Below are 27,005 nucleotides of genomic sequence, written 5' to 3'. Positions count from 1 at the left end.
TTCTCTGTGAACTGTCATAGCTCCATCCTTTAAACTATGGTATCAGAAAGGCTTTCTAGGAAAAATTAGAATGTATTCTACATAATTTATCATAGAAAAAATACTAAATCCTAAATATTTTCCCTTAGGTTTGGAGAGAGGAAAGGAAAGGTAGAATGTTATGATTATATTAAAATCTCAAAAATTATTTTAAATCATTTCAATCATTTAGTGTTTTGTATCTGTATATTTTTTATTAACAGCTTATTACAATGTAAATGTGAATTGACTGTCTTACAGAGGTCTATGGGCTCATATCATTTGATGATCACATGAACTACTCTATTATAAAACATATATTATCTTTCAGACAGACAGGGGATATATACTGCTCTTGAGGGTGATCTTATTTGGTCTATCCTAGGCACACTCTTTCAGTTTTTAAGTGGGCACACTGCCGCCATAACACATGGGTTCCTGAGGGAGAACATGAAGCAAATTTGGCAATTATTTGGTAGATAAATATGCAATGCTGGCAAAGTCTGAGAACAAATTCTTCACATTCAACTTAGATAGTATGGGTGTTCTTCATTACTATTTCATCTTTGGAAACTAAAGTTTCCCTGTAACTCACCATAAGTCTTGTCTCACTGCCCATCATCATTATCAGTTTCTATGACTTCCATTGAGTTTAGTGATTTACATAGCGCCAATTAATGCACCATATTTTAATACATAATGGGAAGGGAACTTGTGAATGTGTTGTTAATGAATATGTATATGCATAAAATATAGATTCTATGCATTTCAAATGTATACCAGAATACTACTTAGGTTTTCTTGTTTCCACCTTGATTGATATGCTGTTCCCATGGTAAAATATATGGTTTAATGCAGTACTACAAAACTTCACTTAATATTTTATAAGACTTCATGTTGTGGTCTAAAAGTATTCACTAAGTTAAACTACATGACAAAGGTAGTTTAATGAAATTATCCTTTAACATCTTGATATTTAAAATTTACTAAATATATATTCAAACCCTTAAATATCTGTGGTACTTCTAGGTACTTAGGAAAGAAAATTATAAACATTTTAAAAACTTCATTAAATTTTATGGTTTTCACTCATTTTTCTTCACAGGAGTTTGTAGGCATTCATTCTTGAAGATAAGTATAAAACGCACTTTAACTGGGAAATACAATCGTTTTCATATCATTAATACAGGAGAGGAGTCACTCACAATTTTTGTGGACAAGCGGAAGCTGAGCAAAAGATCTGAAGGAAGTGATACAAGCACCAATAGTTCTTCTGTCACTCTGGAGACCCTACATCAGTTGGCTGCTTCCTATTTCATTGACAGGGACAGCACTCTTCGCAGACTCCACCATATCCAAATTGCATCCACTGCCATTAAGGTAAGCATGAAATAACACTTACATTGCTCCTTTCCTTTGTTTATCCCATTTCTATGATATCTCTCTGGCTATTTCTTGGACTAGTGATTTAAATGATTGTTATAAAAATGTGTTTTTTTTCAATTGTTTTTAATTATAACATGTAATTGTATGCAGATTGATGCAGTATTTTCAATTGATAAGTAGGTCAGAGGTTTTTTTTTTCTTTTTTAATGTGGAAATATAATTAAAATTACTTTAATTTTAAAATTCAGTCTTGTTCAGAGACACTTCTTGGGATGGTGTATATAAGTTTAACCTTAAAAATCATATAGATTATGTTTGCAATTGTGCCTCATACTATGCTTTTAAAATATAGCAAGATGTTCTATTATGATGAAAGTGAGTTAGAGCAAAAATAAAATCATGAAGAATTCTTGTCTAAGATATTTAAAAGTGGATGATGATACCCTAATGTGGAATTAGTAGAACAATGCTATCTGCTCACCAAAGTCATTTGACTTTGTACTTAGTACGTTTGACTATCAAAAATTATCAAATGAAAAGTGATGTGGATAAACAATCAAAAGATATAAGAAATCAAGAAGGGAGAAGTAGAGAATGAGGTTTTGAGGAGTGGGGTTTTGGGATTATATCCTTTTAGTGGCATTTCTATAGAATATTAAGCTAATCATATTACTGTGTTTGGCCAAGGGCAAGAGTATTAATAACTGAACAAGAGCCAGGTGGTGGTGGCACATGCCTTTAATCCCAGCACTTGGGAGGCAGAGCTAGGTGGATCTCTGTGAGTTTGAGGCCAGCCTGGTCTACAGAGTGAGATCCAGGACAGGCACCAAAACTACACAGAGAAAACCTGTCTCGAAAAACAAAAACAAAAAAACAAAAAACACACACAAAAAAACCTGAACAAGAATGGGCACAGTAGGTTCTTGGAAGAATGTTGTAATAACAAAATGAATACAAAGAATCTCACATGTCATACTTAATACAAGAAGCAAATATTAAGTATAAAAATCATAGTTCTATGAAATGAAGATGAATGTGTGCATGCCTTTGTGCCTATAGGTTGAAAGGTGATCACTGTGATATTTGGGGAAATGTGAGCATGCACACTGGCACACACACACACACACACACACACACACTAAGGATAATCTTGGAAAATATTGAAATATCTTTAGCAGAAGGATTATCAAAAATATGGAATGTTTAGTGTATCTAGTATAAGGATTAGGTGATTTTTTTCTGTAGATGTAAATTATAAAATGCAATTTTACATAATTTATACTTTATTATTTATAATTCAGAAGCTTATATTGAGGAACTGAGAATATAAGCAATATTTAGACTGTATAGATAAACGTATAATCAGTACAATTTGAGATATCTTTGATAATGTGGAAAAGCTTTAAGGTAGGATATTGTTAAATATTTACTTGACAATACTGAAGAGAAATACACTTTACCAGAAATCAATTTTAATAATGAAAACAATATGTTAAGCTATAATTTCCAATAGAGAAAGCATGGATGTATGTATATTATAGAGTTATTGACTTTTTATTCATTAAAAGTAGAAATATACAGCTGAGTTTTTTTTCTTTTTTCTTTTCTTTTCTTTTCTTTTACAATATAATTTAATTCTACACATCAGCCACAGATTCCCTTGTTCTCAACCCTCCTGCCCCCCTAACCTTACCCCCAGCCCACACCCCATTCCCATCTCCTCCAGGGCAAAGACTCCCCAGAGGATTGAGATCAACCTGATAGACTCAGTCCAGGCAGGTCCAGTCCCCTCCTCCCAGGCTGAGCCAAACGTCCCTGCATAAGCCCCAGGTTTCAAACAGCCAACTCATGCACTGAGCACAGGACCCGGTCCTACTGCCTGGATGCCTCCCAAACAGATCAAGCCAATCAACTGTCTCACCTATTCAGAGGGCCTGATCCAGTTGGGGGCCCCTCAGCTATTGGTTCATAGTTTATGTGTTTCCATTCATTTGGCTATTTGTCCCTGTGCTTTATCCAACCTTGGTCTCAACAATTCTCGCTCATATAAACCCTCCTCTTTCTTGCCAATTGGACTCCCAAAGCTCCACCTGGGGCCTGGCCATGGATCTCTGCACCCAGTTCCTTCAGTCATTGGATGGGGTTTCTAGAATGACAATTAGGGTGTTTGGCCACCCTATCACCAGAGTAGGTCAGTTGGGGCTGTCTCTTGACCATTGCCAGCAGTCTATTGTGGGGGTATCTTTGTGGATTTCTGTGGGCCTCGCTAGCACTTTGCTTCTTCCTATTCTCATGTGGTCTTCATTTACCATGGTCACCTATTCCTTGTTCTCCCTCTCTGTTCTTGATCCAGCTGGGATCTCCTGCTCCCCCAAGCTCTCTTTCCCTCGACCCTCGCCCTTCGTTACCCCCACTCATGTCTAGGCTGTTCATGTAGATCTCATCCATTTCTCTGTCATTGGGCGATCCCTGTGTCTTTCTTGGGGTCCTGTTTTCCAGGTAGCCTCCCTGGTGTTGTGAGTAGCAGTCCAGTCATTCTTGTTCCACATCTAGTATCCTCCTATGAGTGAGTACATACCATGTTTGTCTTTCTGAGTCTGGGTTACCTCACTCAGGATGATTTTTTCTACATCCATCCATTTGCCTTCAAAACTCATGATGTCATTATTTTTCCTCTGCTGAGTAGTACTCCATTGTGTATATGTACCACATTTTATTTATCCATTCTTCAGTTGAAGGGCATCTAGGTTGTTTCCACGTTCTGGCTATTACAAACAATGCTGATATGAACATAGCTGAACAAGTGCCCTTATGGTATGATTGAGCATTCCTTGGGTATATGCCCAAGAGTGGTATAGCTGGATCTACCACCCTGAAGGCGCCCGATCAGACAGCTGAGTTTTTAACACATAAGTAAAAAATATTCACCCAACCTCATAACTAAAAATAATGACTATTTCCCCATAGACACTTTTTTCTTAAAAGAAGAGACAGCATATGTTTTAAATAGCATGTAGCTGCATATTAAAAGTATTTTAGACTTTGCCTACACAAGTATTGTTGGAAAGATAAGACTCCACATAGTTCATAGTCTGGCTGTGTAGTAGAAATCAAGCCCAGAGAAAAGAGGCTCTGACGAGGAGTGAGGAATCCAGGAACTGCTCTGAAAGAGAGGAAGAAGTAACTTTGTGTTTGGATGCTGACACTCTTACCTAGATTGGGTGGGCATCTGACATTTCCCTTCTTCCACAAACCATGAGAGCTCATAAATTTCAAAGTGTCTGCCCAGAGGCTGAAGATTGGCAGAAGTTAAGCCTTAGATAATGGAGAGGAAACAAAGTATGATGAGGATGATGAATGAAGAGGTTATGAATGAAAACATTTGTATTTTATCATTAAACTATAAAAAAATCTGGAAATAATTCGTGTGCCTGATCACAATAGCATGTCTATGAGCTCAGACAGGGAAAATTATTAATTGTGCAGAAGTGAGGGGCAATAGGGACTGACAAATAGGCTTTCTGGACTTAACTCTGTCCTCAATACTATTGATTTTTAGAAGACGTTGTAATTTGGAGTGAATAGTAATGTCTGAAGCAGGGTGAGTTGCATTCTGGGATACTCTGAAGGTTTATGCCACTGTGTTGTGCTCAAGCTGCAAAGAAGCTCAAAGGTGTTCATGTGTGCCCAGGAGGACAGATATTTAAAGTACAAATACTCTAAAACAGGTCCCTACGTGGGTTAAAAAATATACCCCAATTGCTTGTGTATGATAGTACATATAACAATGTATAAATGTCAGAGTAAACATGGTAAATATGGACAAACGAGGTGGTGAGATATATTCAAGAATATCCAAACATAAATAAAAAATGACATGAAACTACTTTAAGGAAGCCACTTCAGGACATATCCAGTCCCTAGGCACACACACACAAACACACACACACACACACACACACACACACACACACACACACACACACACACACGCACACACACACACGTTAAAAAAAACTATGAGGGAGCACAAATAATAAAATCAATGTATTGAAGTAAATAATTGAATACAGAGGGTTGTTATATTGTACAGAAACTAAATTTAATCCCTGCACTAAATCCTAGAGTTTCCAATCATTACCTTCATATATAATTTTATATTATATTTTATCATATTATATTATATAAGCTGGTATTAGAATAACAAAATGCACAGTTTCTTCGTTTGGTTATATTCTGTGTGTTCAAAGTGCCATGTGTTAGGCATTTTATTTCTTGAATAAATGTTGAATGCGTTTGCCTTTCAATTCACAGAATTTAAAAAGCAAAGTACTGTTAAAAAATAACTCAAATGAAATTACAAGACGTCAACAAAAATGCAACTAAAACTGCACAATCATGCCAATTTTATCCATGTGAATTCTTGAAAAATACATAGATTTGATCAATTAGTGCTAACTATGAGCTGCATTCTAGAAAATGAAATACAGCAACTTGTTGTACTTATCTCCTATAATTATGAAAATAAATGTGAGTAGTAGCTCATTAATGCAACTCTAAATTTCCAAACACAGGCCCAAACTGCTGTGTAGCTCAATAATATTCCATTTATGTGTGGTTAATACATAGATATAAACTTGTATTTCTCAAAAAAAATCATTCATTGTAATGTCAAACAAATGTTTATAATTGGCTATTACTTTTTAAAAACCTCAACTCAACTGAATTAACTGACACACGATTTTACTGATATGACCTTTATTTTGAAATACCCTAATAAAGATAAAACTTTTAACAGGGATATTAATAAGAAAATAAAATTAAAGTTTATCTGTGGAGGGAATTTAACCAAAAACCTAATTTTGATTATACACATGCTTTGTGAAAAATGTTTTTTCTACATTAAGTTTTAAAATTATTCAGTGAGTAAAATTGAATTATTTGATAGAATTTAATTAATGGTGCTAGAATAACATAATTGCTATTTTCTTGAAATATTGATGTATATTTCTCTTCTATGGTTATATATAGAATAGCAATTACTTTAATAGAGAATAATAAGACATAGATAAGTTTTTAATTTTTCAATGGTTATACTTTAAAAAAAAATCCAGAAAAAAACGTACAGTGTATGCTAAAGTTAAGTCGGTTCAAAATTATTTTTCATGTTTCATATTTAGATTGCGGTAGGCAGAGTTGAGAAATTTTACATATGCCTTAAACTCTTAAATTACACACTGTGAGGACTGATATTCTCTGTCAAGTCTATGGGATTTAGAATTATCATTTAAACAAATATGGGTCTCCCCTCTCTGTCTGTCTCTGTTTCTGTCTCTCTTTCTCTCTCTGTCTCTCTGTATCTGTCTCTGTCTCCATCTCTGTCTCTGTCTCTGTCTCTCTCTCTCTCTCTGTCTCTCTGTCTCTGTCTCTGTCTCTGTCTCTGTCTCTCTCTCTCTCTCTCTCTCTCTGTATGTGTGTGTGTACTGGATTATCTGAATTAACTTAATCGGGGTGTACTGGATTATCTGAATTAACTTAATTGGGGAGAAATGACCAGCTCTCAATGTGACAAGCACCATTCCACAGGCTGGGGTTGGTTATAATTGGAATAAAAAACTAAATGCAGGCTGCGGGCCTGATTTCATTATTCTCTGCTGTGGGATGGTCTGTATGTCAAGTGTTTTGCTGATTGGTCAGTAAATAAATCACTGATTGGCCATTGGCTAGGCAGGAAGTATAGGCAGGACAAGCAGAGAAGAGAATTCTGGGAAGTGGAAGGCTGAGTCAGGGAGACACTGCCAGCCGCCACCATGACAAGCTGCATGTGAAGATGCCGGTAAGCCATGAGCCACATGGCAAGGTATAGATTTATGGAAATGGATTATTTTAAGCTATAAGAACAGTTAGCAAGAAGCCTGCCATGGCCATTCAGTTTGTAAGCAATATAAGTCTCTGTGTTTACTTGGTCGGGTCTGAGCGGCTGTAGGACTGGCGGGTGACAAAGATTTGTCCTGACTGTGGGCCAGGCAGGAAAACTCTAGCTACAATTCTCTACTTCTTGACTGAGGATGACATGCTGTCAGCTTTTGCAAGATGCTTTCCCATTGACTTCCCCGCGAAGACAGACCATCCTATCAAAGTGTGAGCCAAAATGACCCCTCCTTCCTTAAACTGCCTCTGTCAATCTTTTTGTTGCAATGACAAATACCTAATACATATATTAAATTAATATCTGAATCCACGTATAGAATCAAACACTAAAACCACTCTTAAGAAGCATTGTTTATATGTTGAGAGTAAAATTTTGTGATTTTTCTATTAGTTTACTTTCTATAACTAAGCAATAAATTTTAGAGTGCTAAAATAAAGCAAGACTTATAATCCAAGCTATTCAAGATGTTGAAACAGGAGGATTATAAATTCAAAGTCTGGTTGTATTATTGGGTATGTACAAATTAAAAAGAATTAATCAATATTCTAAAGTAAAGATAAGTTGTAAAAAATAATTTGGATATACCTCAGTGTTAATATGCTTAAAATGAAAGTCTGCTATGACTTGTGAAATTTTTATATACTCCATCTACTTGGCAAGTCCATCTCGGTATCAATTCAGCTCACATGCCGTACTTTTAAAAAGGATTTATTTTACTGTTTGAGATTATAATATTATTATATCATCGTCTCCTAAACATTTCCTCACTTTCAAACTTCCCATAAGCCCCTTTTTACTCTTTTTCAAATCCAGGCCTTCTCAGTTTTTATAGAGCTCTTTGTAGGTATATTTTCACAGAGTTATTCATTTCCTTTCAAACTTCCAGTGTACAATCTAGTATTAAATGCATTTTTCATGCTGTTCTTTGCATCTATATATTCACTCATCCCTAATGTTAGCAACTTTTGGGTACCATCAACAGTTCCCGTAAAAACACCTTTTCTGTTTTGTTGGTTTCTATATTCAATTTGTCTTAGAGTATATATACATGTGAATATCATTGCGCAGCATTTTTCAGTTAGTAGTTGGTGGATTTTACTATGAAAAATGACTGCCTTGTTCATCCTTGATATCATGAATGATTGAATTCCCTTGTTTGCAGGGTGCAATATTTTAATGTTGATTATACAATCTGTATGCCGCCCCCCCAAAAAAAAAACCACACATGCTGTTGCAGATAACGCTATAATGGACACATGTCTCTCTCTCTCTCTCTCGATATATATATATATATATATATATATATATATATATATATATGCATATATTTGTATATATTTATGTAAATTGACACAGTGCTTCTCTGAGATTTTGGTGCAGACATATTCCTTGTTTCCATTTTTGGCAACAGAAGTGATTAATTTTTTTTTGTGTGTACATAATACAGGTATTTTTGTCAGTTTTTAATTTGTGATAAAATATACATCCATTAACAACTATATATGGGTTTAAAATTTTCCTAATATTTATCATAATTTTCCACTTTGCATGTTAGGTTGTTTTTTCTTTTGTTGGTCTTTATTTATTTTGTAACTATTCTTCCTGATAGCATAAGCAGAACATTATTTTCTGTTATTTTTTCAATCAAACTTTGTGTGTGTGTGTGTGTGTGTGTGTGTGTGTGTGTTTGTGTGTGAGCTACCAAGAGGTGACTAATATTTGCTTGTTATATCAAATAATGAGAGAAATAGGAAAAATATTAGGCATTTCCCTTCTTTGTGATGCTTACACTATGTTTATATCATTCTTTTGTCCAGATCTTTCCAATCAAGTCATTTTTTTCCTCCAATGGAGAAATACACTCAATGAGGCTGTCAAGCTTCAGTTACTTTGAGCTTCCACACACACATTGCCTCTGTTCTTATTCAGAGCAAAGACTATAGTCATGCTTTGTATACTGCAGCGTGGCAACGGCTATAGTGTGTACCAGCTGAGCCAGGGATACACAGTAATACCCTGACAAAATACAACAACAAAAATTACAGCCATGGGGATAGACCATGCTGGTGATACAGTCTACTTGAATATTGAAAAGAAGGTTTAAGATAAAGTGATAAGAATAGATATTTTCAAAAGAATATTGTAGTCAATAAGACTAGAATAAATAACATTTCTGACATTTACGTCATTATTAGAGCTTCAGCACAAATTAAGAAACAAGAAAACAGAGAAACCCAAAACTGTCACAGATTTTAACACCTTTCTCTTAGTAACAGAAAATGAAGCTGTGATCAGCAATAAAATGTTGGATTTACATGAGTGTCACACAAGCCATTCATACGTTAATTAGTACTGGAAAGATACATGGAAAGTCATAAAATATTAAAAATAAAATAACAACCTTCTAAAGCATCCACAGGTGAAAGAAAAACTAAAATTTAATAGTGCTGAAGAGATGGCTCAGTGGAAGGAGTGTTTGTCCATATTGTGAGGATCTAAGTTCAGACCCTTATAACCCACATAAACTCAGAAGCAGTAGAAGCATCCATATTCCTAGTGAATCTCAAACAAGAAGAATCCTGGAATAGCATAGGACAGCAAGCCTGGCATCTACATTGGTACACAAGAAGGGACTCAGTCTCTAATAGTGTGAAAGTTCAAAACCCAAGCATGCAGAATAAGTAGGTGATAGATATATGTTTATATTCATATCCTTTCAAGAGGTACATAGCAACTCAGGGTAAATTGAAAAATTATCAAATGAAAAATATAAACAATTTCAAATATTTACTTAACTTTACAAGAAACAGTTACAAAACATTAAGGTAAAATTGGCAGAAAACTGAACTTTTATCATAAAATAAATAAGAAAGCATGCATGCCTAAACAAAAATGTACAAAATAAACCCTGAACAAAACAACAAAAATAAAAATGAAAGTCAATAAATTATGAAACAAGAAACACTGAGAAAAATTCAACTCATTTAAAATATTTAATATGGCCGGGCGGTGGTGGCGCACGCCTTTAATCCCAGCACTCGGGAGGCAGAGCCAGGTGGATCTCCGTGAGTTCGAGGCCAGCCTGGGCTACCAAGTGAGTTCCAGGAAAAGCGCAAAGCTACACAGAGAAACCCTGTCTCGAAAAACCAAAAAAAAAAAAAAAAAATTTAATATTTTTTATAGGACATAAATAAAACTGTTGAGCATATAGAAAGAATTACCAGGTCATGTAGCTAGAGTTTTCCTGCCTTGCCCACAGTCAGGACAAATCTTTGTCACCCGCCAGTCCCACAGCTTCTCAGACCCAACCAAGTAAGCACAGAGACTTATATTGGTTACAAACTGTATGGCCGTGGCAGGCTTCTTGCTAACTGTTCTTACAGCTTAAATTGATTCATTTCTATAAATCTATACCTTGCCACGTGGCTTGTGGCTTACCGGTATCTTCACATGAGGCTTGTCATGGTGGCGGCTGGCAGTGTCTCCCTCACCCAGCTTCCTATTCTCTCAATTCTCCTCTCTGTTAGTCCCACCTATACTTCCTGCCTGGCCACTGGCCAATCAGTGATTTATTTATGACCAATCAGCAACACATTTGACATACAGACCATCCCATAGCACTTCCCCTTTTCTTTTCTTAAAAAGGAAGGTTTTTTTTTTTTTTTTTTTTGGTTTTTCGAGACAGGGTTTCTCTGTGTAGCTTTGCGCCTTTCCTGGAACTTACTTGGTAGTCCAGGCTGGCCTCGAACTCACAGAGATCCGCCTGGCTCTGCCTCCCAAGTGCTGGGATTAAAGGCGTGCGCCACCACCGCCCGGCCGAAGGTTTTAACCTTTACACATCTCCAAAGTCAGCTTGGTATATTTGGGAATTTGAGCGTAGCTTCTCTTACTACTTCCTGCTGGAGGGGGGCGTTGTATCTTATGGGGATACAAAGAATATTTTAGGATTATGGAGTAGTCCATGAGGGTGTATCGTCTGAGCCAGTTGTCTTGAAATGGTTCTGGATGTTGGATCATCTGGGCCATGGTGTCATCAGAGACCTTTCAGGTGGTCTTGGCTGGTCAAAACTGATGTATCTTAATCTGGAACAAATCCATAGCCTCTGGCTTTCTGTGGAAACAAAAGCAAAGCCTCCTTTCCAAAGCAACATATCCTTACATCCAAATTTTGAAGTCAAGGTACCTTTAAAATACACATTTTGGCATAACTCAACAGCTTTTGTAATCAAATGTTTTTCTTCAGTTACGAATATCAAAGAGAACATAATCCAGATTCTCTGTGTGGTAGCCATCTTTACATGGCTTATTTTTTTATATTAGCTTGAGCCTATTGCTTTAAAAAGCAGCCTTCTAAGCCTGAGGCGCAGTGGCTGCTGGCTCCGCCCACTTCAGCTTCCCAACATGGCAGTGGTCCGCTTTCTGCCAGCTCTGGGAGCTGTAACTCTCAGAAATAGTGGGTCTACACTTTTACCAAAGTAGCGTGTAGCCCAGAAACCTCTTTTTTTGTTTTGTACTAGCAAAGGCTAAATCCACCACACAGCTTAATGTGCTACTTGCAGAGGCTTCATTCCCGCCATACTGCAGGTCGAGCACACATGCCAGGAACCCGCCATAGTAGCTCAAACACGCAGGCTGCCGCTAGCTTAAAAGAGACAACTAGGAGCTTTTTTTAGCTCCGTTTTAGAATCTTTTTACTCAGGTTTTAGGTGGAAACTCTTGCCAACACGATGGGCGCCATTTGTAGCTAGAGTTTTCCTGCCTTGCCCACAGTCAGGACAAATCTTTGTCACCCGCCAGTCCCACAGCTTCTCAGACCCAACCAAGTAAGCACAGAGACTTATATTGGTTACAAACTGTATGGCCGTGGCAGGCTTCTTGCTAACTGTTCTTACAGCTTAAATTGATTCATTTCTATAAATCTATACCTTGCCATGTGGCTTGTGGCTTACCGGTATCTTCACATGAGGCTTGTCATGGTGGCGGCTGGCAGTGTCTCCCTCACCCAGCTTCCTGTTCTCTCAATTCTCCTCTCTGTTAGTCCCACCTATACTTCCTGCCTGGCCACTGGCCAATCAGTGATTTATTTATTGACCAATCAGCAACACATTTGACATACAGACCATCCCATAGCAAGGTCACAAAACAATTACAACTTCATTTTCCAGTACTAGCAGTGTATGAGTTAATGATACCATCAGTAACGCCAGTATGTGAGTATTACTAAGCACATATTATGAACAAATTTATATCTACAGGGTTGAGCATTGTCACCTTCTTTGACAGACAGCTTTCTCAAGCTCATGCAAGAATGGAAAAACCTAAATTACTCCATGTTTATTAGATAGACTGACACTTAGTTAAAGATACATCTTGATAAGAAGACACTTTTTTAAATGGCTTCAATATTGAATTCTAACAAATATTTTAACATGACAAAATTATACCAATCTTAGAAACTCATACAGAACATTGAGATAGATTGATTATGCCTAAGCCATGTTCTGAAATTAAAAAAAAAAACAACACTTTAAGGTCAGACTAGGTGAAGAAACTACCAATAGAGCTGGGAGAGTGAATATTAGCACATGTGCACTCAAGCTAAGTTGAAGCATCTTAAACCCAGGATTATGTCCAAAGTTAGAGGCTGATTCCAAGAATTCAGGGAGCAACATGGAAAAATCTACCAATTTCAATTATCATATTAACGATATTAAATTTAGAATTATACAGAAAATAGGTTTAAACATTTGCAGAGGTAAGGGAGCTTTGAACTAAGTCAGAAATGTGTTTCTGTAAGAGAAAATAAAAGGCAGGAGAAATGGACCTTCCATACTTGATAAGCAGTATGCACAAATGTCTCCAAACAGGTCTTTTCTAATTTCAGAAACAAGACAGGCATGCCTGCTACTATTGCAGTTATTAAACATTGTTCTTCAGGGTGGAGCTACTTCAGGCATCCCAGATAAAGAACTAAGTCATTAAAAATGATAAAAACAAAATTTTCTTTATTCATAGTTAATACAAGTGACTCCGCTGAAAAACCAATGATGTCTTTAAAAACAGAGAAAAACAAAATTGGAATTTTTCAAGCTTACAGTATAATGAGCATTGTAAATCCATTGCTACAGAATGTGAAAGAATTAATCCGTGATAAATATGAAAAAAGCAATAAAAACCATTGAAGCATTATTCAAATTCTTCAGTTCATGGTTTAAATATTACTATTATACTCTTTTAAACATGTATGGAATACATATGTTTATGTCATCATATGTGCACAGATGTTCTGTATATCAGTCCATCTGTCAGGACACATTGTACATACCTGTCTTAGTGTTCTATTGTTGTCAAGAGACACCATTACCAAGGCAACTCTTACGAAGGAATTGAGTTAATCTTCTTTACAGTTTCAGAGGTTTAGTCCATTTTCATTATGGCAAGGAGCATGGCGGCACACAGGCAGGTAAGGCTTCAGAGAAGCAGTTGAGAGTTCTATATCTGGATCCAAAGACATCATGGAGAGGGAGACACTGAGACTTGGGGTTTAAAGTCTCAAGCCAACCCTTTTTGACACACTCCCTCCAACAAAGCTATGCCTACTCCAACAAGGCCACACCTCTTAATCCTTCTTCAGTAGTGCATTCCCTGAGACTAAACATTCAAACATATGAGCCTATGAGGATAATTCTTATTCACACCACAACACCACGCATAATCTCCCTGTAGGCTACTGTTTTCCCTTATAGTTTTTCCTGTTCTGCCATGTTTCTGACCAGTCTCTCTGACAAGTAATTCTCATTATTGTGATTATTTACTTAATAAAAACTCTGTGGTTTCTTTGTCTCTTTTTCGATTTATTTTTGTTTTCAATTTTTAAGAAGTGGTTTTCTTATAAAAATGTATTTGCTTCCTTGTTTATCCTTCCTGTACTGCTTAGATTTAGTAGATGCCTTTGATCCATTTTGATATATTTTTGGAGAATTTATTCTTTCATCAAATAATGCTTTTCTTTTTCTCTGGAAATATACATATATATAGTCAGGTGTGTAAGTGGATATATTGTTGTCAATCATATTATATGTATATATGTACGTATATATAATCTGTATATATAATACATATTCTTTCAGATACTTACAAATGTGTATATGTATATCATCCTTAAAAATCTCAGTTCTTGTCTTCCATTTTGTTGCAATTTTTTCTGTTTCATTGTTATTCCTTGAATTGTTTTATGTATTTCATAAATATAAAATATAATTAACATGGAACTTTATTAAAATGTAAACAATGAAAACTAAGGTGTGATAAAAAGTGATGCTCTTACTATTACACAAAAATAGCACTAATATTTTGTTTCCTTTTTCAATCTCTATGGATATAAAAGAATTAGTATGCACATTGTTTTTCAAAATTCCCCTCATATTATAAAATGCAATTAATACAGTAATTGTTTCCTCTGTCTCAGTGTTCATGCCTTCACAGTTTTCTGTGTTTCAGGGATGCTGTAACTTACACTTTAGTATTCCTTGTCAGATAACTGGATTGTTGTTAACCAGCAGAACTAAATTTTCTCTTGTAGTATATGTCATTAAATTCTTCTTATTGGACATATTCCTGTATAATTCATGGGATCTATTGTGTCATATGAGTGTGTATGTGGATATAAGATACACAATCATAACCCCCTTCTGTTATTCCTACCCACTCCACCATTCTCTACTTCTTCTCCTCCTACAGCTGTCTTCTTTCTTTTCTAAGGTGGCTCTTATCACAGATTTCACATGACATTTGAAAGAAAACATGTAACCGCTGCACCTCCAGTCTGATTTGTTTGCTTGGCATAATAATCTCCTCTAAACAGATGAATTAGAGTGAATTTTTAAACACAGATTTTAAGAGTTAAGAACAATAATATTTTTTAGATTTTAATATATTGTGTCAAACATTCTTTTAAAAAAAAATCCAGTAACCATAAAACTAAAAGCAAGTATTTGTCCTTTCATACACAAATTAGCTGATGGAACTGTTTCGGTGATGAATTTATCATGTTTTTTTCCTTATTCAGTCCAATGTAAAAACCAATAAGCTTCAAGAGGAATCCACATGTTTAAATGCAATCTGTCTGTCTAAGTCCTAGGAAATCTCTACTTCTCTTTTAGTTAACTTTCTTCTGCGACTTTAAGGCTTTGTTTGAGTGTTTCTATCTTATTTGTGACAGACATATTTCCTGTCTTTCTGCTTGGGATGAAGGCAGCCATGTGTAAGAAAGTTTTTATTATTCTCTGACTAGTGTTTTATCTACAGCATCATTTGTTCTTTATTATTAAAAATCTCCAATTCTATTTCACTCCATTGTCGTGTTATGACAGAGATACTCTGTGTGAGTTTTTAAACATGGATTTATAATTAAAAGTCTTTGTTTTTAAGTGAGAGTTTTGCAAATCTATTACATGTTTCTTAGTTTCTTTTTCTTTTGTGATAAAATAACATGACAAAGATAAATTAGAAGAGAAAGTTTTTATTTGACTCCCAGTTGTAGGTTACAGTCAACTAGTGTGGAGAATCCAAGGTAGGAACTTAAAGAAGTCGAATGAACTACATCCACAGTCAAGAGCAAAGAGCAGTGAATTAATGCAGGCATGCTGATACTCAAGCTTTCTGTCTAGACTTCAAGATCTCAACTCCAAGGAATAGTGGATGTAGCATGAATCTTAAAAATTCTTATTAATAAAATCAAACCTGAGGCCAGTTATTGGGGTCAATGCTGGTAGATCAGAGAGACAGAACAAGCCACAGCTATCTCACCTTGCCAATTCCTCAGCTGGTCTTGTTTCCTCAGACTGGATGCTTCTGTGTCCTCATCCCAGTGGCTCTCAGCTGAACCGCTGCTAGAAGCCTGAATGCTTAACCAGCCAAAATGCTTCTAGTTTCTGGTCCTCACACCTTATAAACCTTTCTGCTTTCTACCACCACTCCCTGGGATTAAAGGCTACTTTCTGAGATTAAAGGCGTGAGTTTACCATGCCTGGCTGTTTCCAATGCTGCCTTGAACTCACAGAGATCCAGAGGGATTTCTGTCTCTGGAATGCTAGGATTAAAGGCATGTGCCAACATTTTCTAGCCTAAGTATCTTGTGGCTTTTCTGTTCTCTGACCCCAGATAAATTTATTAAGGTACACAATATTTTGGGGAACACAATACCACCACATTTCCTCTCTTTTTGTCTAAAATTAGAAAAAGGCTTATAACTAATACAAGAAAAACTATCTAATAAGTATATACAATATATACAGCCAAAAATTACATTAATGATGTCTAGTCCATTAACATTTGACAGATTCAGATAAAAACTCCATTATATATATATTAACAATGTCCAGTCCTGTAACATCTGATAAACTCAGACCAAAATTTTTTCATTACTTATCTTATTTAAAACAAGTAGCTCCTTTTTAAAAGTAGATTCCATAATCTCCCTTTTTATCTTATCATATCCATATTCTCTCTTTGTTCTTTTCATAATACGTTCAGTAGTCTACCTTTTGTAAACTTATCTTGGATCAGAGAACAGAAAAGCCACAAGATAAGTTTATTAAGGTACACAATATTTTTGGGAACACAATACCACCACAAGTGTTGCACACAGTGGGCAGGTCTTCAAATATCAAATAATTCATTATGGTAATAATTCACAGATATTCTAAGAGGCTCTTCTTCCAAATGATTCTAGATTTTTGACAAGTTGACAATTGAAAGGACTTAACACTTTCTAACACAAATATATCTTTTTTTTTCTCCCAAACACTGTGTTTTACCTTTCATCTCTGCCCAGGTACTTCAACTTCTTTCAGATACCAAATTTATTTATTTTTTTGTTTGTTTTTCATAGTGCATTATATTTCCAGTATTTATTTATTGGAACTTAAAAAAAGGTCAACATAAGCCTTCCCATGCTGATAATACTTTAGAACCAATTAAAATATTTGTAGGAATTATGGTGAGTGACATAAAAGTATATTCACTATTTTAAGGTATACTTTTGTAGTATGGTCAGTCGAGGTTTCAAGCTGTTTCACCTAAATTAAACTTAAATATCTAGTTCTCAAGCAGAGTCAGTTCAAAAATAAAGATTACACCTTTTCTAATGGATCCACTCAACTGATATTCTATAGGGGCTGAGCTGAACATTCATAATCCCTTTCTTTAATGACATTTATCAGATGTGCTTTTTTATTATTGCTAAAAGAATTTGGATATTAGAAGATGTTGAGGAAAATCTAAATAGAATGGTTCTCCTAGACACACTAGGCAAAGAAAAGACAACTTCCTCCTTAATAACACTCAGGGCAACTGAAATAGTTTCTTTGCTTCAGATTTTATAGTAACATTTTTCTTATTTTTACAGAGTTACACAAATAATTCTATTGTGTGTGGTAGGAATTAGTTGAAAAGTAATTCAGTCTGTTGAGTGAAATACAAATATATATATATGTATATATAATTATTCATAGTCATTTTAAAGAAATCAGCACTTCATTTTGGATTTTTTGTCACAGTATAGTTATTTGCATTAGGGCACTAAACTCATAAAAGCATGTTTAATCTTTTCCTCAAGATTGAAGGCACAGCTTAATAGCATTATACTTCAAGTCATGTTTTTGTAGTAGAAATCAGTGTTGGTTTATTATAAACTATAATCTGGAACAAAGACTCTCACGGGCAGTACTTTCAATTGATAAAATTGTGAACACCATTTCTTCCCACATATGAGTTAAATTTATGGTTCCTGAGGAATATCAAAGAAGCAAATATAAAGTAATAAACCCACCAGTCTATCTTGTTTAGTAAGGGTTAGCCCTTAATAAATGATTTTACTAAGCCCATAGGGCTCTCTCTGGTCATGCTTACCTTGGTCACCATGGAAGACATGAGTAGAAAAGTTGAAGTCAGGTGTACTAACTGCTTGATACATTGATCAGAGTTTCCTCAATGACTGACCTTGTCCCCAAACTGCAGTGTGTGTGTGTGTGTGTGTGTGTGTGTGTGTGTGTGTGTGTGTGTTTACAAAAAATAGATGCTTTCCCAGTTTCTCAGTTTCCGAGCTACTAGAAGGACAAAACTTCAACTGTTCAACAATACTGAAGTTAAGTTGAATTTCTCCTCAATTAAAATATAGTTTAAACATTATATATACATATATATGTATACGTATGTATATATGTATGTATAATTATTCATAAACATGGTGCAAATATTTGTAGATTGAATAAAAGTTGATTACATTACTTTTATATATTTTAAAAGAGGACATGAATGACACTATAAATATCACATGCAGGAAATAGAAGCTGTAATTTTACATTGAGTTTGTAATTTCTTCTACTGCAGTCAAGAGACGCAAGGGCATTATACCATTTGCTATGTTTTTATCTACATCATCATTGCTGTCTTTGAAAACAGATTTTTGAGCATATAAATTATATCCTTTATAATTCATTTATAATGTCCATTTCAATGAATTTTATTGTAGGGAAACTATCAGCCCAGTCTATCTTCATCATCTCATGAAGAATCACAGGCAAGCCGGGCGGTGGTGGCGCACGCCTTTAATCCCAGCACTCGGGAGGCAGAGCCAGGTGGATCTCTGTGAGTTCGAGGCCAGCCTGGGCTACCGAGTGAGTTCCAGTAAAGGCACAAAGCTACACAGAGAAACCCTGTCTCGAAAAACCAAAAAAAAAAAAAAAAAAAAAAAAAAAGAATCACAGACATTTGATCTATAACAATAATCACACACAAATGCATATTATCATGTCTGGTTATATATTTTTGTCTCTTTTTATTTTCTTGTTCTGGACTTTCCTATAGGTGGAAGCATGAAGTGCATGTATTTTTTAAAGTGTCTCTTCCATTTATAATACTCTTTTCAAGCTTTTCATAGTGGTGGCATGACCCAGCATGTTTTTGACTTTTTAAGACTACATTGTATAGTTAATTTGTCATGTTATAGTTTTGTATGTAATTGTCTAAGGAATACCAGATTGTGGCTGTGCATTTTACATTTCTCCATTGTGAAGAGAAATTACAATTTCTCCACTGAAAGACTAGCATTTCCTTTTATTTGACATTTTGTTGTAGTTATGTGTGTGGCTATATAATCTCTTTGAATTATGCATAGCCGGGTGGATCTCTGTGAGTTCAAGGCCAACCTTGTCTACAGAGTGAGATCCAAGACAGGCACCAAAACTACACAGAGAAACCTTGTCTTGAAAAACAAACAAACAAACAAAGAAATCTGCTAAACTAAACTGAACTGAAAGTCAAAGTAGGTGGATGGATTCATTCCCGGGATGGATATCATCTTTTTCTGTACTTATTGGCCACCCACACATCTTCCTAGGAGACATACATATTCGAAACTTTTGCTAATACTTAAACTTAATTTTCTTTATTTAATGATGGTTAAATATACATAAGAGTGATGTATATTTCAGCTATAATAACATTATCAGATATAGACTGTGTGAGAATTTTCTTTAGGCTGGAAATTGTCCTTTCAAATTCTTTATGATATTAAAAACACATTTTTTTATGTTGAAGAAGTCCGACTTTTTGTTTTATTGTTTTTACCATCACATTACCTTATGAGCAATATATAACTGTGTTTCTTACATTCATCTCTTTGGTTCATTTTGATTTGATTTATGGTTGTCATGTGACATTAGAATCCAATTTCAATCTTTCAGTTTTTGTTGTGTGGCTGACAGTTCTATGAAAAGACTTATTTTGCTGTTGCATAATCTAAACATATTTGCTATAACTTATGAGATGATTGATTAATGAATTCATTTATTGACTGTCTACTTGAATTCATTAACCTACACTTTCTTTCTTTAGCCTGTAGTATTTTGATTACCAGTTCCCATGTTTATAGTTGTATACCCCATGTCTGGTTCATCTGGTTTTGGGAATCGAACTTGGAACCTTGTGCATGCTAGGTGGGTACTCCACCACCTAAGCCACCTCTATTGCCCCTACTTTGCAGTTTAGTTTAGCAGATTTGTTTGTTTGTTTGTTTGTTTTTCAAGACAAGGTTTCTCTGCGTAGTTTTGGTGCCTGTCTTGGATCTCACTCTGTAGACCAAGCTGGCCTTGAACTCACAGAGGTCCACCTGGCCATGTATCCCAAGTGCTGGGATTAAAGGTGTACACCATTGCTGCCCGGCTTTTAGCACATTTCTTGAAATATTTCTCTCCAAATCTTAAGCCAGTTGCAAATAAAAATACTTTCATTTCTTCACCAATTTAATGTTTTTATTTATTACTTTTTCCTAATCTTGGTTAGAAAGCTCAATACAGTAACTGATAAGAAAAGACTAGAAGACATTGTATAATTTTTTGTATTAAGAAGAGATTATGTGTTCTTTGGAAATTACCCATATTGTTATTTGTGGATTTTCATAGGTGTTCTTAACATGTGCAACTTGTAGTTTGATGACTGATTTCCTTATAAAAGGATATCAAATTTGCCAAATGAATTGTTTTTATTGAGATGTGCATTGATTAGTTTTGCAATCAAACAAACAACAACAAAAATAATGGTACACAGTAAGGGTAAAATTAGCATGAAGGCAGAGTGAGATAATAAAGGTATGATCAGACTGTGTGGAGGGATTTCAGTGTGGAATGTTCTCTCAGTGGTTTCAACTCTTAACGAAGACCAGAAATCGTGTAGTCTTAAGTCTTTTTAGGAAATGTGTTAGCCTTACATTATGCATACAATGTGATAAAAAATTTATCTTCATGCAACTTCTCTTTTGTTACCTTTCAACATTTATGTTATCGAATTACTGGGATTGCTAGACCTACTTCACTACTACATCCTCCTCTTGTCTTGGTCTGTGTCTCTATACTGCTAAATACATGACATTTTTAACTCTCAAGGTCTTACCAATACGTATTTTCCTTTATTCTTTTAAAGTATTTATATTTACTCAGAAAGCCACCTTTTCCTTTCAATATTTAATAACATGAATTTATAAGCAAGAATATGTGAATGCAAATCAGCTCTCTTGACAATAATTCACATGATACTGTCAACTCAAACTTGAGTCATAATCACCAGGCCAAGGATAGGACAGATTTGTTGAGGAAACAAATGAGCTGTCATTTGCTTGTGAGCCTAGCCTTTCAATTGGCCAAGCCATTTCTCCAGCCTGAGTTAATATTTGTAAAGATGATAAAACAATGTTTAGGATATTAAATGATATTAGATACTGTAATAATATAAAATATTGTTTTCTAGTGTCTATTTTACACAAATAAATATTTACACTCTGATCTTTCCTCATAGAGCCAGGATTAAAAAGCCAGAGTAAATGCTAAGGAAATTACATGAGCATAACCTAGCATGGACAGAACATGTGCTGTGGACAGGGAGGGCAGCACCCCCTGAGGGTCAAAATGCTAAAATGAAGTAAGTCGTTTCTACAAGGTCATAGATGTGGAAATCATTTTCAGTTTTACAGGAGTCCCAAAGGGACTTTACTCATCAAATACCTCCTTTTCTCAGAGGAAATAGCAATAAAACAACGGGGAACACAACATTTATTTTGAAATAACATATTTTAATATAATCATAAGGCTTGTACTATTTTTAAAAATTCTACATATTATAGTTTACATTCTCCAAAGAATCAAGAAGCATTCTATCTAGCTGAACAACAAACTTAGCACTGTATCGGGGTAAAATTTTCCTTCCTGGCTTTGAAATGCTTGTGACACTGAGAATGAATATAGACAGTGATCTATATAGTAAGTTAAAAACCTATTTGTTGACTGTATTTTGTCAGATTAGTGAAGTACAAGTTTCAGTAACCAAAAGGCTCAGAAAAAAAGTGTATGTTTTCTGTGTGTTTGTTGGAGGGGGAGATGGGAAGGAGTGGAAGGAAGAAAAACTGTGGTCAGGATGTAATGTATGCAAAGAGAATAAATTATATATATATATATATATATATATATATATATATATATATATATATATATATATAATAGTAAGAGAAGAAAGCTAAAAAAAAGAAGGAAAGAAGAAAATACATGTTCCTAAACTTTAAACAAAGTGATGATTTATTAAATCTGTTCATGAGGTTTCAGACAAACCTGATCCAGAGAAAAAAATCCTTCTTTGATCTTTCTTTTGAATTAATACAAATTCAATTATCTCAAAATCATGTCTTTATCAACCATCATTGTCTGAATATGAGAACAACTGATGTCATTTCCTCAGGATAAGTGACGTTCAAAAAAGTTGCTAAAAATTGGAAAATATGTGGTTGCTTTACAGCTATCTGTTATTGTACCTTTATTAGATTAAAAACTCACATATTGTTAGTTATATTAAGCTGAGAAAAATAATTGTGTCTTCTATCACTTTCCTACTGGTCTGATAGTTTAATTGCCTTTCACTCCATTCTTGACAAGAATCTAACACAGGTTCTGGCTATTACGGATAATGCTGCTATGAACATAGTTGAGCATGTGTCCTTGTGGTATGATTGAGCATTCCTTGGGTATATACCCAAGAATGGAATAGCTGGGTCTTGAGGAAGATTGATACCCAATTTTCTGAGAAACCCCCATACTGATTTCCAGAGTGTCTCTACGAGCTTGCACTCTCAACAGTTCTCCAGTAACTAATGGCAGCAGATGCAGAAATTCACAGCCAAACACCATACTGAGCTCCAAGAGTCCAGTCCAAGAGAGAGAAGAGGGATTGTATGAGCAAGGGGCATCAAGATCATGATGGAGAAACCTATAGACCAAACAAATCAAACTAATGGGAACACATGGAATTTATACTAACACCTGTGGAGCCCCCACAGCACTGGACTAGGACATATGCATAAGCGAGACTGTTGTGTAGCTTGATCTGCCTAAGAGGCAATAAAATCAGGATCCATCTGTAGTGCATGACCTGGCTTTTTGGAGCCCATTACCTATGGTGGAACACCCTGCACAGCCTTGAACCAGGAGGAGGGGCTTGGACCTGCCTCTACCAAGTGTATCAGGCTGACTCCCCATTGAAGGCGTTACCTTTTTGTAGGAGGGAATGAGGAGTGGGTTGGGGAGGGAGGAGGCTGGAAGAGGGGGAGGAGGGAAGAGGGAGATCTGTGATTGATATGTAAAATACTAAAAAATTCTTAATTAAAATATGTGGAAAAAAATCTATCACAGACCTTTTTTTATGCCTTCTTCCTCTTTACTACACTTGGAATTTTTCAGAGTCAGCTTGAACAGCATTCCAAGATTTATGCTCTCTGACACTTGCTTAACCCATGGTCCAAAGATTTCTGACATTCATAGGGTTTCTTATTATCAGTTCTATCTTTTGCCCGTGAGGGAGTAGTCTCTACTATTAAGTGATGTTTCTCACCTGGTTCCTACTGAACCAATTCCTCACTGACTTGAGTAGACTTATCAAATTGTAGGAAAATGCTTTGGAAGTATCGCACAAGGCAATCTCAGAACACTTAATTATAAATGAATATAGAAATAAACATGCCAAAAATAAAATGAAATAAATATGCTGTTGACACAAATATGAAGTTAACAAAGGACACTGCACTTTCCTCATTAACAATATTACATTAAATTTTTTATTTGTTTAGTTTAAAATTTGAACAGGTTTATTTGGAGATTTAAAGGAATCTTACCTATATTTCACAAATTATTGGCAATATTGTCTATAAAAAATTTATGTTCCTAATTAATAATATTTTCATTGTGATACTTAACTTCATCTCAGCAGATGATGTGGTGTACATAGAATTTATACTGCAAATGACTTTTGTTCTTCTATGAGGAATATGAGAGGATGAGCTTAAATTACTTGTACATATTAAAGTGCATTAGCTTCTTAACACTTTTCCCCTTAAGTGCTTTGCTACTTGATATGCACTGGACCATTTTTTCTAATTTAGACAGATATTTGATTGGACCTTAACTATATTTTCTTCAGTTTGAAACTATAGACTTCTGTTACAATTTTGTGAGTCATAAGTGGAAAATTTTGACTTCCTTAAAAAGATATTTTCTTTTAAATTTAGATGTTTCTGTGAGAAGTATAATAATTCTGTCAGCTTTAAAATATATAGCATTAGTCACTTGTGACTTACGTCAGTAGGAAATGTTGCAGTCCGCTTTAGTTAGGTGCATGAAAAATGTGCTTTCACCTTCACACAACTCAAAAGTGCTTAAAGCAATTTAGTTCTCTCTCAGACAAGTTCACCTTTGGTCCTAGATAAAGCTTGAAACCTCTTCTGAGATACAATCATACCTAGAGAAAATTATGGTTTGCACAGGAGCCAGAAATAATCAATTATTCCCTTTTAAATAAAATATATGCAGTTATTATTTAACTCATAAACACTGTAATTTTATTAATGATATAACCAAAAACCAGTCTCTAGTTTTGAAATCTGCACTACCTTATAGTTTCTAGTTTAAAGATAATACATTAATACTTATTAGTAATTATTTTTAAAACAAAATACGAACTGATGTAATTTTGTAATTGTTATACATAATTAAATGTATATCCCCTTAGTTTATGATAAATTGATCTGAAGATTTACAGATTCCTCAATTAAGATGCTTCTATAGGGAGCATTAATGCACAGTGATGATACACTCAATTCTGTGGGGGTATTCATGCTTTATGAATGGAAATAGCACCATTTTTGTCTGTGAGTTATTTATTCAGGAGCGAGAGACACATATCCGAACAGTAAAAGGCAATGAGACAAAATTAGAATGGCTACAAGAGCACTGATTGATTTTTGTCTGAGAGGATGAAAAAGGACTCTCAGATATCTGTAACTCTAAGCCCCAAGGCAAAATTCCGTCTAGTATACTATATTCTTTTTGAGAGTCGTACAAGTGAAATGTTCTAATTTTTTTTTTATTTGAACCAGAGTCCAAATGACAAAATAACAATAGAGACATAACAGGAGAATAAGCTGAGAAAACATTAGAAAACAATATGTATGCTTCAAAAGAAGTGTTTTTGACTTTTTAGCAAATGCAAGTCAAAATAGTGGGCATTAGTAAATAAACTGAAGGAGAATTACTACTCAAGGAATAGTATTTGAACTTCTACCTATAAGTATCAGGAGGAAAGGTGAAAAGATGAAAACACAGAGATCAGAATAGAATATAGAAGCTAAATTGAAGACATTAACCAGATGAAAATATGAAAATTTTCTCTAAAGAAATAAGTAATCAAGAATAACTAAAATATTAGAATAAAATTTACCACAACTGAGTAGAAAAATCAATAAATCCAGATCTTTATATATGTATATGTATGTATGCACATATATATATTCCATGTATACACATATATTTGAAATATAGACATATATTTTGAAATAATTTATTCCTAATGGCAAAGGGTTGTGAATATACACATGACAGGGAGTTATTGAATTCTAAGATACAGATTGAAATTGAATATGCTGCCAGAAGAAATGAATACCAATTTAACTAAACCAATAAAATTTGGGAAAGCAGAAAGGAAATTAAATAAAAATCATAACATATTAGATCCCAAACTTAAGCCAGTCTATGTAATGTAAAATATAAGTGAGTTCATTCATCCCTTTAAAGAAAAAAGGAAACTTTAAAGTTAATAGTGCAATTTGAGATGGATAAATTCTGCTCATCCAGTGAGACAAACATGAGATCTCTCAAATTAAATAACCAAAGATTATAGGTAGAATGATGTAAAAATATCTTCTATAAATTCAGCACTTTAACAGAAGTGAATACGAAATTGGGGTGGGAAACACCGCACAAATGGTTGAGTGCATAGTGATGTGTGCAGTGCTCCAGCTTAGGATCCCAAGGGGTGGGAGGAAACTAACTACGAAAGGTTGTCATCTGATCTTAACACCTGTCATGGTACACACATGCCTGCACACACACACACACACACACACACACACACACACATTAAAATTAAATTAAACTGAAAGAGAAGTTAAAATCTCCATCACTTTTCTTAAGTAAAATCGATTTAAATATTTCTTGATATTTCTTTAGAGGATCAGGGCATTAATGGATAATGGAAATTCTGCATAAAACAGGACATCTGTAATCCTGTACAGTTTTACAGACAGTAAAGTTTAGGTACTTGAATTATGCTTACTATAAATGTAAGTGATTTGTTAAATGACTCTATAATATTTAAAGAGAAAATTATTTCAAACAGAGACTGACATGATATTACATTCCTATATTCCAAATACTAAGGATTTCTGAGTTTGAGGTAATCCTGGTCTACAAAGTAAACTTCAGGCTAGCTAGAGGTACATAATGAAATCTTTTAAAAATATTAATTTAAAATTATAATAATAAAAGATAAACTCCAGTATTTTATAACTGTACCTTCAGTTGAGGCATGTCCAAGCTCCTCCCCCTGCACCAAGGCTGTGTAAGGTGTCCCACCATAGGCACTGGGCTCATTGAAAGTAAAATTACTAGGTTCCAACAAATGGCGTCTTTTCCTTTTAATAAAATAATATTACATATTTACCAATTAAAGAGAATTTAATTCAATTTAAAGAGAATGCCATACAAAGATTCTTGATTGTATTCACCTATATTGCCTC

This window comes from Peromyscus eremicus, chromosome 15 (assembly GCF_949786415.1).
Source record: "Peromyscus eremicus chromosome 15, PerEre_H2_v1, whole genome shotgun sequence".
Taxonomy (NCBI): domain Eukaryota; kingdom Metazoa; phylum Chordata; class Mammalia; order Rodentia; family Cricetidae; genus Peromyscus; species Peromyscus eremicus.
This window is presented reverse-complemented; position numbering follows the sequence as displayed.